The following is a 13737-nucleotide window of genomic DNA, read 5'->3' on the forward strand; positions in this document are numbered from 1 at the left end:
CTGGTCTCAGCCTGCATGGCAGTTCCCTGATTTAACGCTGCTATCACGGCCACAAATTCTTCTGAACCCTGTGCCATCATGGTCTGCTGAGTCCGAACAAAGGTGATGTGGCTGGTGACTGTCGGATCAGATGAACCAATGAGCCCTGTTTGGCCCTTCTTTACCTTGCCTCGGCGAAAGAACACTGGTTGCCCTTGAATTGAATTTCTGACCTAACAAAGTCTATCAGCACTAGTCCAATGTACCCGGGGGATATCAGAGCCTTCTGAAGCTATGGTTCCAGGACTACCTTGCAAAAGAGAAAACAGACAGCATCTCAGCTCGGATATGATCATAGTGGAATGACTGTGCTCAACCCTGATCACTGTTCCCCAAATATCTGTCCCAAAATTGATACCCTCAGGTAAAACTGATTCCCCAAATACTGATGCCCACAGGCCTGATGCCCAAACTTGCAAACCGATATATGCATTCCTATAGAGATACACTCTAAAAGCACATAGCAAGTAAAAAGAGCCAAAACACCCCTATGTTGGGGTAGGGTTTCCCTGTCCTATTTTGTCAGGAGCTAGGGTTTCACTACGCACACAGCGGTTTCAAACAACTTAGCATCGAGTAAGCAACCTGTCCTAGTTTGGAATGGTCACTATGGATTCCGAATATGCACTAGGTCGAATGGTCAAAAGGGTGCCCCGGTAAACCGGGGTTTGTGTTCCCATACTGTCAGAGCCCATAGCCGGTCAGCCTTATGGTCATGCCTTGACAAGACAAGCCTCCGGCAAACCGTTCAGGAATGGCAGATGGCAAACACTGTGTTCCTAGGCACACCAATGCACATGCAATGCAAAGAAATACATAAGTGAAATCAAAACAGGATATCACGAGTTCGAGTCAAGCTCTCTAAATCCCCAGCGGAGTCGCCAGAAACTGTTGACGCGCCCGCGGGCCTCATGCTACAGTTCGGACTCGATTTGTGTCACGGTTCTAAATCTGAACCAAAGAGTCCAAATCCGGCAAATCGTTTTGAGAAAACAGATTTTTGAAAGAAGTGTCAAACATGGACTGCTTTGCCAGATACAGAGTCGCCACCTAAATATTTTTTTATGGGAGAATTTAGGAAACCCTGACTCGGTGCCGAAGGCCACATGTCCGTCATCACCGGAGTTGTCCCGGCTCGGGAGCTTGGGTACGATCGGGGAAGGTCAGCTATGAGCACCCCCTTTCGCCCGGTCCGAAGACCGGCCTTTACTAACCGTGATATCCGTTTTTGAAAACTTTATGTATTCTTATTCCGGTTATTAGCCTAGAATTACTATGTTATGCGCACAGCAAACAAGTATAGACCAAATCGCCCAAATTGGAACAAAACATTTCATGTTTGTTTTGAAAATGGTTTGCTACTCGCAAATAGGCTAAAATGCAGATTTTGCCACCCTCAAGTGGGCTTTTAGAAAAGATGATTTTGCCACTATCTAGTGGGCTTAAGACTCGCAGTTTTAATGCATTATTCCAATTTAGGTAATTCAACCTCCATCCACAGGCATTCAAGCAGTTATATCACATAAGCAGCTAGCCTCATGGTGGTCATGCTATCATGGCAACATTCACACGCATGCGATATGCTAAAGCATAAAAGCTTACCTAGTACTCCGTGCCAAAACAGTAAACTAGTTAGCAAAATGTGCGTGTCCTAGTTCATGTTAAATTGCCTAATGCAACACATACAGGATGCAATTTAGATAGGCTCGGTTAACCTAAGCATGACATATGTAATGCGATCAATTATCACATATTCGATTTGTAAATTGAAGTACAAATGCAGTTAGCGTGATGTACCGAGCCTGATGCATGTCAACAAATGCATGAATGCACGCATGCATAGCATAAGGTATGCTAAAATAAATGTGCCCTAATCTACCATCATAAGCAGGTAAATAAAAGGGAAGAAAGAAGTGGGGATTGGAAAACATACACACCACCCACACACACTTATTACAAATTTGCCCTCACTCGGAGGGACCGAATAAATATTACAAATTAATTAACTACTCAAGCTAATCAAATGTTACAAATTGCCTAATTTAATTAACAAATTAAAATAGACTAAGAAAAGCAGTAAACGCCTCGGGAAACGCGCCGCCATGCGCAAGCTGCCTCTGTTTTCCTTCCTTCACTCCTCTGGAGGCTGTCAAAACCTCAGGGTTACATCCCTGGGCACTGGGGAGTACCACCGGCTGAGTGGGATCATCACCGGCACTGGTGTGTATCCATCGGCACAAAATTGAAGTTGTCGGCAGAGAAAAGATTGCCGGCCGGCACCTTACACTGCCGGTCGGCAGAGTATTCCTGCAGAATCTGCAATTAACAGCAACAGAGAGCAAAGCAAAGCATGGCAGCACAATTCAAAGCATGTATGCACTACTCATGTCCCTTATCATAGTGATGACTCAAAGGGGCATGTGCCTCGATTCCCGGACCACCAATCACGTATTTCCATGCATGATGGCCCAAGAAACCAAGTATGCGCGTTGATTTCAAATGTCATGCAAACCAAACAAACACATAAAGCCCAACCTCTATCACATGATCAAGAGGCAAGGCATGCATGTCAATGCAATGCAACCTAGGTATGCAAACAAGAATACAAGCATGCTATGCAACTACATGGCATGTACAACGCTTTGAAACATGGCATACACAATGTAAGATGGACTTACACCAATGTGAGTGGACCTCAGCCGCACCCACATCAGTGGCCATAAGATGAAAATGAAGTGCCTCGAAATGCGTACACACAGGCACGCAAATCGAGGCAATGACATATGCAATGCAATGGCTAAAATGGCATATAGAATGCAGCATGGACTTATACTAACATGAGAGAGCCTCAGCCACACTCACATAAGAGGCCGATGGATGAAAATGAAGTGCCTCGAAATGCGTGCACACGGGCACGCAAACCGAGGCAATGGCATACGCAATGTAAATGACATGAAAATGTGATATGGGCTTACACTAACATGAGAGAGCCTCAGCCATACTCACATAGGATGCCGACGGATGAAAATGGGACTCTCGAAGTACGTGCACGCGTGCACGCAAACCGAGGACCGAACCTACGGCACGGAATGCCACTCTAACAAGACATGGCAAGATGATATGCCAGCATGCAAATTTAAGAAGCTAAACATGACCCGAAACAGCCCCGAATCATGGCAAAATGGCGCCCGATGCATGACATGCGACCCGAAATGCAAAATTAGGCATTCACAATGGCCTACAGCTATACAAAGCATGCACAATATGGACATGGAGCATGAAGAAAGAAGCAAGGCAGCCCTAAGACAAGCATTTTTACAGTTTATGACATGGCCAAACAGCAAGCAAAGATAGGGCTAAAATGGCATACAAAAACGGCTCCGCAAGGGAGGTAATGAAGCAAGTGGTAGATGAAAAACCCAAACAGAAAAATACCCTTCTACAACACTGAAGAGGGACCAAAAATATGATGTTTTTCAGTAGATGACAAGGCTCGAAAACAGATACAAGCATGGAAAACAATTTATGCAAGATTAAGGCCACAAGAGGGCTATAACATGAAGTACACAAAATATTCATCAAATAGCCAAAGACCCTTAATGAAACATGACAAGGGGGTCAAAATATGGCCACTTTAAGTTCGGACCAAGCCACAAAAACAGAAGAAAAACAGGCTAATAAATTATGCAAGAAAGGGGGCCAAAGAGGGCTACAATGGCAAGTGGTACATGGAGGTCCCAAACAAGGATGAGCCCTTCTTCAATGTTGAATAAGGGCTCAAAATAAGCCTATTCACAGTTTATAACATGCTCCAAAACAGATTACACATGGGCCAAAAATACTATGCAAAAATGATGGCATACAAAGGTGTAAAGAGGCAAGTGCCAAATGGTGGTATCAAACAGGGTAGGACCCTTAATTAAAGATGAAATACAGCTCAAAAAAATGCTACTTTCAGTTTTGGCCGGAGCTCAAATATACAAGAAACTATGGCTTAGATATGATGCAAGAATAGGCTAGAAAAGGGAAGAAGAGGACTCACCTTTGTAGACCAATGAGCTAGCACCTCTTGGTTGAAGTTTGGGTGCTCCTAGCCTCTGCAAATGACCTCCAATGTGCTGGAATGAAGTGTGGGGTGTGGTGCTATGGATTGGTGAAGAAATGGCCAAGGATAATGAACTTTGGAGCTTGGAAGAGAGGGTTGAATGTATGGATATAGGTTTGTATGTATAATGGTGCCTCAGCTGGTTTTTTCTAACCTAGTATAAGGAAGAGGAGAGCTTTCCTTATAGGCAAAACAAAGTGTAAAGCTTCTTGAGGAAGCTAAACAAGGGTGCATATCCTCCATACACGTGTATGGAGGATCCATTCTGTGCCCTCCAGCTGGCACAGCTGGCATACACTCAATCTGCAGAATGCTCCGGAAGGTCTTCGGCTAGCAAAAATTTCCGGTCAGCACAATAAAGTGCCGGTCGGCACAATAAATGGCCGGTCGGCACAATAAATTGCCGGTCGGCACAAATAGAGTGCCGATGGGTGGCCGGTGAGGTCAAAAAAGTGCCGGTGGATGTCCAGGTTGAAGCCCCGGAAGTTAGCTTTCCAATGGCGGAAACCTTGCATTAAAATTCCTTCTGTGCAAAAAGTTATGCCCTTTTTCGTGAAGCCGCGCAGATTCGATCCAACCAGGATGATGCCCGACTTCAACTGATCATATCTCCCCCACCCGGACTTGGCTCTAGGAGATTCTTGAGTGAAAAATGAAGCCCCGGAAGTCTTATTTCCAACGGTGGTGGCCCCATAGATAAAATCCAAGTGTACAGATAGATAAGCCCGATTCAGCGAGGGCTGCTCGACTCGCTTCTACCCGGATTCATGCCGAACTTCTCCCAAACTAGTTTTCTCCTCTCCTTTCCTTTTTTCTTCAACTCCAAAACCCTAAACAAAGTGTTTTGAAAGATTTGCCTCTCTTCTAGCCGAAGAAACTGATTCTTTGCCCTGCACATCTCTCAACACCGAGCAAACCATCAGTAGTGCCCAAGTCTTAAGGGCGGTCAAAAATGGGGTGTCTACAGTTGCCCCTCTTTGACAGAACTTGAAAGTCATAACAATGACGGGAGTGAATGTCAAAGCCCAGAGACGACCCATTTTTGACAGAGGGACCGAAATCGACAGAGATCGACAGAGAAGAGACCCACATGGACACCGACAGACCAAGATCGCTGGAGAGAGACCGAGATAAACAGGGATCGACAGAGAGAGACCGACATCGACACAGAGAGAGACCGACATCGATAGCCAATCTTTCAAAAAACCTTTGATTTGCGGCGGCGGTGCCAGTGGAGGTGCCAATCTCAGAAGGCTGTGAGCATCGGAGCCCACCGACGCTTGGGTGGTCAGCTGGGGTCACGGCCCTTTGATTTGTTCAGTGGTTGTGTCAATTGGTTTATGAACACTTCGAAATGTTACTCCTTCTGTGTTTACTACTTTCAGATGAACATATGTTACTCCTTCTGTGTTTACGAACATTTTGAAATGAACCCTTTGTTACTCCTTTTATGGTTATCAATGCTTTGAAATGTTACTCCTTCATACTTTTTGTGAAAATGTTTACACCATTTTTGAAAAGTTACTGCTTTTGTGTAAGAAATGTTGGCATGAGATTTATACTTTTTCTTCGAACTTACACCTTTTGTGAAAGGCCAACTTAAACCTATTTCGGAAGTCACTTATACCTTTTGTGAAAAAAAAATTCATCAAATTTACACCTTTTTCTTAAGCTTATACCTTTTCGTGGAAGTGCTTATATTTTTTTTGAAAAGTTACTCCTTTTGTGTAAGAATTTTTGGCATAAAGTTTATACTTTTGTGGTTATATACTCTTTCACAAGAGGTGTAAGTTTGAAGAAAAAGTATAAATCTTATGACAAAAATTATTTCACAAAATGAGTAACTTTTGAAAAAAAATATAAGCACTTCCACGAGAAGGTAAAACCGTAAGCAAAAGGTATAAATTTGATGAATTTATCTTTTCACAAAAGGTATAAGTGACTTGCGAAAAAGCTTTAAGTTGGCATTCCACAAACGGTGTAAGTTCGAAGAAAAGGTATAAAAGTTATGCCAAAAATTGTTACACAAAAGGAGTAACTTTTCAAAAAAAATAGAAGCACTTCCACGAAAAGGTATAAGCTTAGGCAAAAGGTGTAAATTTGATGAATTTATCTTTTCACAAAAGGTATAAATGACTTCCAAAAAAGGTTTAAGTTGGCCTTCCACAAACGGTGTAAGTTCGAAGAAAATGTATAAATCTTATGCCAAAAATTCTTACACAAAAGGAGTAACTTTTCAAAAAAAATATAAGCACTTCCACGAAAAGGTATAAGCTTAGGCAAAAGGTGTAAATTTGATGAATTTATCTTTTCACAAAAGGTATAAATGACTTCCGAAAAAGGTTTAAGTTGGCCTTCCACAAACGGTGTAAGTTCGAAGAAAAGGTATAAATCTTATGCCAAAAATTCTTACACAAAAGGAGTAACTTTTCAAAAAAAATATAAGCACTTCCACGAAAAGGTATAAGCTTAAGAAAAAGTTGTAAATTTAATGAATTTATCTTTTCACAAAAGGTATAAGTGACTTGCGAAAAAGGTTTAAGTTGGCCTTCCACAAACGGTATAAGTTCGAAGAAAAGGTATAAATCTTATGCCAAAAATTCTTACACAAAAAGAGTAACTTTTCAAAAAAAAATATAAGCACTTCCACGAAAAGGTGTAAATTTGATGAATTTATTTTTCACAAAAGGTATAACTGACTTCCGAAAAACCTTTAAGTTGGGCTTCCACAAAAGGTGTAAGTTCGAAGAAAGGTATAAATCTTATACCAAAAATTCTTACACAAAAGGAGTAATTTTTGAAAAAAAATATAAGCACTTCCACTAAAAGGTATAAGCTTAGGCAAAAGGTCTAAATTTGATGAATTTATTTTTCCACAAAAGGTATAACTGACTTCCGAAAAACCTTTAAGTTGGGCTTTCACAAACGGTGTAAGTTCGAAGAAAAGGTATAAATTTTATGCCAAAAAATCTTACACAAAAGGAGTAACTTTTCAAAAAAAATATAAGCACTTCCACGAAAAGGTATAAGCTTAAGCCAAATGTGTAAATTTGATGAATTTATTTTTTCACAAATGGTATAACTGACTTCCAAAAAAGCTTTAAGTTGGACTTTCACAAAAGGTATAAGTTTGGAGAAAACGTATAGATCTATGCCACAAAGAGATGTAAGTAACTTCGCAAAACGTCCAACTTCCGTTTTTTTTGTAAGTTCCTAAAATCCAATCATACTGTATTTGTCTTGTTCAGATAATGGCAATGTGAGAGAGCAGGGCGTTTCGTAGGGCTTGGCCTTTCTCCCAGTAGAACTCCGTTTCAGAGAAGACGAGTCTGGGAGGGCTTGGAATAGCGACTCCGACCCCAAATCCAACCAAGTATGTCAATGTAAAAAAGAACCGTTTTTAATATAGAGCAACGGAAAGAGAGAGAGAGAGAGAGAGAGAGAGAGAGAGAGAGAGATCAACAGACATAGAGACCTAGATGGACACTGATCGACAGAGGGACCGAAATCGACAGAGATCGACAGAGAAGAGACCCACATGGACACCGACAGACCAAGATCACTGGAGACAGACCGAGATAAACAGGGATCGACAGAGACAGACCGACATCGACACAGAGAGTCCAAGATCGATAGCCAATCTTTCAAAAAATCTTTGATTTGCGGCGTCGGTGCAAGTGGAGTTGCCGATCTCAGAAGGCTGTGAGCACCGGAGCCCACCGCGCTTGGGTGGTCAGCGGGGGTCACGAACCCTTTGATTTGTTCAGTGGTTGTGTCAATTGGTTTATGAACACTTCGAAATGTTACACCTTTTGTGTTTACTACTTTGAGATGAACATATGTTACTCCTTCTGTGTTTACGAACATTTCGAAATGAACCCTTTGTTACTCCTTTTCTGGTTATCAACGCTTTGAAATGTTACTCCTTCGTTAAAATATTTACACCATTTTGGAAAAGTTACTCCTTTTGTGTAAGAATTGTTGGCATAAGATTTATACTTTGGACTTTTTCTTCGAACTGACACCTTTTGTGAAAGCCCAACTTAAACCTATTTCAGAAGTCACTTATATCTTTTGTGAAAAAAAAAAATCATTAATTTTGCACCTTTTGCTTAAGCTTACACTTTTTACTGAAAATACTTACACCATTTTTGAAAAGTTACTCCTTTTGTGTAAGAATTTTTGGCATAACATTTATACTTTTGTGCTTATATACTCTTTCACAGAAGGTGTAAGTTTGAAGAAAAAGTATAAATCTTATGAGAAAAATTATTTCACAAAAGGAGTAACTTTTCAAGAAAAATATAAGCAGTTTCACGAAAAGGTATAAGCCGAAGCAAAAGGTGTAAATTTGATGAATTTATTTTTTCACAAAAGGTATAACTGACTTGCGAAAAAGCTTTAAGTTGGGCATCCACAAAAGGTGTAAGTTCGAAGAAAATGTATAAATGTTATGCCAAAAATTCGTACACAAAAGGAGTAACTTTTCGAAAAAAATATAAGCACTTCCAGGAAAGGTATAAGCTTAAGCAAAAGGTGTAAATTTGATGAATTTATCTGTTCAAAAAAGGTATAAGTGACTTCCGAAAAAGGTTTAAGTTGGCCTTCCACAAACAGTGTAAGTTCGAAGAAAAGGTATAAATCTTATACCAAAAATTCTTACACAAAAGGAGTAACTTTTCAAAAAAAATTTAAGCACTTCCACGAAAAGGTATAAGCTTATGCAAAAGGTGTAAATTTGATGAATTTATCTTTTCACAAAAGGTATAAGTGACTTGCAAAAAGCTTTAAGTTGGTCTTCCACAAACGGTGTAAGTTCGAAGAAAAGGTATAATCTTATGCCAAAAATTCTTACACAAAAGGAGTAACTTTTCAAAAAAAATATAAGCACTTCCACAAAAAGGTATAAGCTTAGGGAAAATGTGTAAATTTGATGAATTTATTTTTCCACAAAAGGTATAACTGATCGACAGACTGAGATCGACAGACATAGAGACCGTTTTTAATATAGAGCAACGGACAGAGAGATAGAGAGAGAGAGAGAGAGAGATAGACTGAGCTCAACAGACATAGAGACCTGGATGGACACTGATCGACAGAGGGACCGAAATCGACAGAGATCGACCGAGAAGAGACCCACATGGACACCGACAGACCAAGATCGCTGGAGACAGACCGAGATAAACAGGGATCGACAGAGAGAGACCGACATCGACACAGAGAGACCAAGATCGATAGCCAATCTTTCAAAAAACCTTTGATTTGCGGCGGCGGTGCCAGTGGAGGTGCCGATCTCAGATGGCTGTGAGCACCGGAGCCCACCGACGCTTGGGTGGTCAGCGGGGGTCACGACCCTTTGATTTGTTCAGTGGTTGTCTCAATTGGGTTTATGAACATTTCGAAATGTTACTCCTTCTGTGTTTACTACTTTCAGATGAACATATGTTACTCCTTCTGTGTTTACGAACATTTTGAAATGAACCCTTTGTTACGCCTTTTCTGGTTATCAATGCTTTGAAATGTTACTCCTTCATACTTTTCGTGAAAATGTTTACACCATTTTTGAAAAGTTACTGCTTTTGTGTAAGAAATGTTGGCATGAGATTTATACTTTTTCTTCGAACTTACACCTTTTGTGAAAGGCCAACTTAAACCTATTTCGGAAGTCACTTATACCTTTTGTGAAAAAAAAATTTCATCAAATTTACACCTTTTTCTTAAGCTTATACCTTTTCGTGGAAGTGCTTATATATTTTTTTAAAAGTTACTCCTTTTGTGTAAGAATTTTTGGCATAACATTTATACTTTTGTGGTTATATACTCTTTCACAACAGGAGTAAGTTTGAAGAAAAAGAAAGTATAAATCTTATGAGAAAAATTATTTCACAAAAGGAGTAACTTTTCAAAAAAAATATAAGCAGTTCCACGAAAAGGTATAAGCTGAAGCAAAAGGTGTAAATTTGATGAATTTATTTTTTCACAAAAGGTATAAGTGACTTCCGAAAAGCTTTAAGTTGGGCTTCCACAAAAGGTGTATGTTCGAAGCAAAAGGTATAAATCTTATGCCAAAAATTCTTACACAAAAGGAGTAAGTGTTCATAAAAGGTGTAAATGATTTATACTTTTCAGTAATCAGTTACGCCTTTTTTCTGAAATTCCTTACGCCTTTCTTGAAAACTTATACTTTTCTTGTGACCATATTCACCTTTAGTCAAATAATATATTATTTTATTAATTTACCTGGAAAGTGACCTGCTTAGCAGGTCACCAATGTGTAAGTTTCCAAATATTTTGATATAACCCAATACATATAAATGTGTAAATGCAAAATAGAAGGGTGTAAGTGCCTTGCATACCATATGCAAGGCACACATGAGAAAAGTCCAAATTTCAATTTGATACATTCAGTTTCAATTGTAACAGTCAACCCCTTATACTTTCGATCAAATTGCAATCTCACCCTTTTATATGCAACCTGCAATTCAAAAGGACTAGCTTACTCTATCAATGATATTATATACAACCTGCAACAGTTAACTTCATGTAGAAGTGGTGTTGGGTGATTGAGCAAGCAGAAATCGAAGCCTTATACCATGCACTAGCTTTTAGTTTCTTTTGCTCTTCTATGTTTTCTTTTTCTGATTTTGTTCTTGTCATTGTTGGTTGGTTTCTCTCCAACTAGTGGGATTGTGCCTTAGCAAGTGATAGGGCTCGTTTTTCGGTACCAACATAGTGGGGATGTAATTACTAGCTTTGATGATTAGTGCTCTCTCCTCACTTTGATCTTTGTATAATGTACTCTAAATTTTATCAATAAAGTTCTTTTTAGCTATTCAAAATAAATAAATAAATAAAACTGCTTTATCCATTTATCATTAATAAGCTAGCATATATTAAAAGTTGAAGGATTAAAGTGAGATTTTGGTGAAAGTAAAGACTAAAGTGAGATTTTAACAAAAATGTAAGAGTGTTAACGAGACCAAAAAAAAAAAAAAGTCACTTGTGTTTCAAATGACAAGTTCTATAAACTTTGTTAATGACAAATAGATAGAAAGGTAATATTGCAACTTGATCAAAAATGTAAGGTTTTGACTATTACCTGGAGTGACGTTAGCTTAGGGTTGATGGGGTTTCATTCCCCATCAACCTATCACAAACTCTTAATAGAACAACTACTTATATTATTAATATTTTATTTAATATGATTTAATTTTACTAAAATTAAGGGACCTCATTCTATAGTTTGACATCAATAAATGAATAATTTTTTAATTACATATATACAAGAAAATGTGTTTGACATTATTAACAATGAAGTTATTATGCAACAGTTGTAAAAAATAAAAACTCATCAAATGCAAGTGTAAAAGTTTATATTATTTGTTGTTCAGACAAACAGTACAATATTTTTGCAGTTTATTCTACTTAAAATTTCAGAAATTTAGTTATAAAAAGTTTGAAAAGTTTAGGGCATCATTTGGGGTTTGGATTTTTTTAGTAATTGTTAAATTTTTTGATTGTTTTATAAGATGAAAAGGGTCAAATGGATTTGATAATGCCTTTTTTAGTTGAATGAAAAAACGTGTTGACTGGCATTAAAGACTTACTTTTGTAGCAGTTTTTAACTTTTTGTTTTTGTACTTTTTTTTAAAAAAAAAATTCGGCTTTTTTTAATCTAAAAGTCGAGTTTTCAAATAAGGTCTTTAGTTTAAAAATTTTTTCTAGTTTCTAGAATTTATGGAACTTGAACATGCAAGGTGAATCCATCTCTACAAATTTTTGGAGACGCCACTTACTATTACAATTGAAAGTAAATAAATTAAAGTGAGATTTTGATGAAAATGCAAGGATGCTAAATGTAATTTAACCATATTGTATGGATAAAACTTTATTTTGCCTTCTAAATTATCATTCAAAAATTAATTTAACTCATGTTCTTTCAAGATATCAATTTTATACCTAATCTATTTGATTTTGGATCAATTTCACCCTGCCTTCAGTTGTCGTCTATAATCAAATGGAAGTTGCTGACGCAAACTTCATTTTGCCCTCAAATGAAGTTTAATATGACTCATACAACAAATATAATCAGATTTACACTCATTTCTTTTTCTTTTTTCTCTTTCATTGTAGAATTCCGCAATATGAACAACTTAGAGGAGCTAGATTTGGGTGGCAATTCATTAGAAAATATAAAAGGTATACAATAGTGATTTCCCAAAAGTTTTTAGTGGTTTTACCCTCCTTTTCCTAGCTGAAAAAATTTAAACGCAATATTGTTCACTTATAATATTATTATAAAAAAAAAAGTAGGTGAAATTACAAAAAATAAATCTCAGGGTTTGAGTCTTAGAATAAATAAATTCAAAATTTTTTATTTTTCCTATTTAAATCATAATTTTTTGATTTGTTTTCAATATAAATCATCTACCCATTTTCGTTAAATAAAATTGTTAGAAAAATATATTTTAGTCATTAAACTCAATAGAAATTGATATTTTAGATATTTTTCGTATTCCTATATTGAATTTAATGACTAAATATATTTTTTCAATAGCTTTACTTAACGAAAATAAAAAAAAATAATTTAAATTAAAAATAAATCAAAAGAGTTGAGTTTGAATTGATAAAATTAAAAATTAAATTTTTTTTTTTTATAAGGCTCAAATTCTAGAATTTTTCTTCTTCTTCTTGTTATTTCCCTAAAAACGTAGTATAAAATTTTAGTACGTATATCGGCTTCCTTCCTTAATAGTAAGAAGCCTTTTAGATCATATCTTTTGTTACATGGCTTCAGGTATCGAGTCATGCATGATACATCAAATTTTCACAATGATGCATTATTTGAATAATATTTGTAGTTCTCAAGGAATGATTGAAATTTACAGGTTTAGATGGATTGAAACACATACAACACTTGTATTTGGATTATTCATCTATTAACAAGAGCTTTCTCTATAACGTTGGAGGGTGTTGACATTGCGTGGAATTCGGTTTAATGGGAGCCTACCTGACCAAGGTATTCACACTATTAATTCTTGCGGAAATTACCCTTTGCCTCTTTTATATTTAGTTATTTTTTCACTTTGATCTTTAATTTTCTTTTTTTCTCATTTTGACCCTTTATATTTCAAATTTCTTTCACTTTACTCCAAGAGCTAACTTCTATTTAAATTTAGATAGAAAATGTCACAATAACTATTACATAATATAAAAAAGAGTTAATTACTTAAAAGTTCTATTTACAAATATTATGGTAACTCAGGTCCTATCTAAAATTTTTTAAATCAATAAATCCTATTTAATAAAACTAAGAATATTATTAGTTTTTCTAATTTTTAAAACTAAGAACCTTATCAATTTTGCATTGTAATATTCTAGATAATTGTTTCACTACTAACTGAGGAAAAAAAACAGACCATGTTTTTGCTCTTCTACTTATTGGTTTGATTTAACTATCCAATAAAACTAAGAACATTATCAGTTTTTTCATTTTTAAAATTTTTCGCTAGTTTTGCACCAATGCTTCATCATCATACTACTTTATAGATACAAAATTTTCAGTTTTGTAGAAAAAAATAATTCAATTTTTT

General features: G+C 36.9%; 1 pseudogene; it reads left to right on the top strand.

Moving 5' to 3' along the window:
- Window positions 1-13737, top strand: part of LOC145805601 (cuscuta receptor 1-like) — a 42071-nt pseudogene that overhangs the window by 13530 nt on the left and 14804 nt on the right.

Source organism: Camellia sinensis, chromosome 13, assembly GCF_055761805.1.
Source record: "Camellia sinensis isolate YWXY chromosome 13, ASM5576180v1, whole genome shotgun sequence".
In the NCBI taxonomy this organism is placed as follows: Eukaryota; Viridiplantae; Streptophyta; class Magnoliopsida; order Ericales; family Theaceae; genus Camellia; species Camellia sinensis.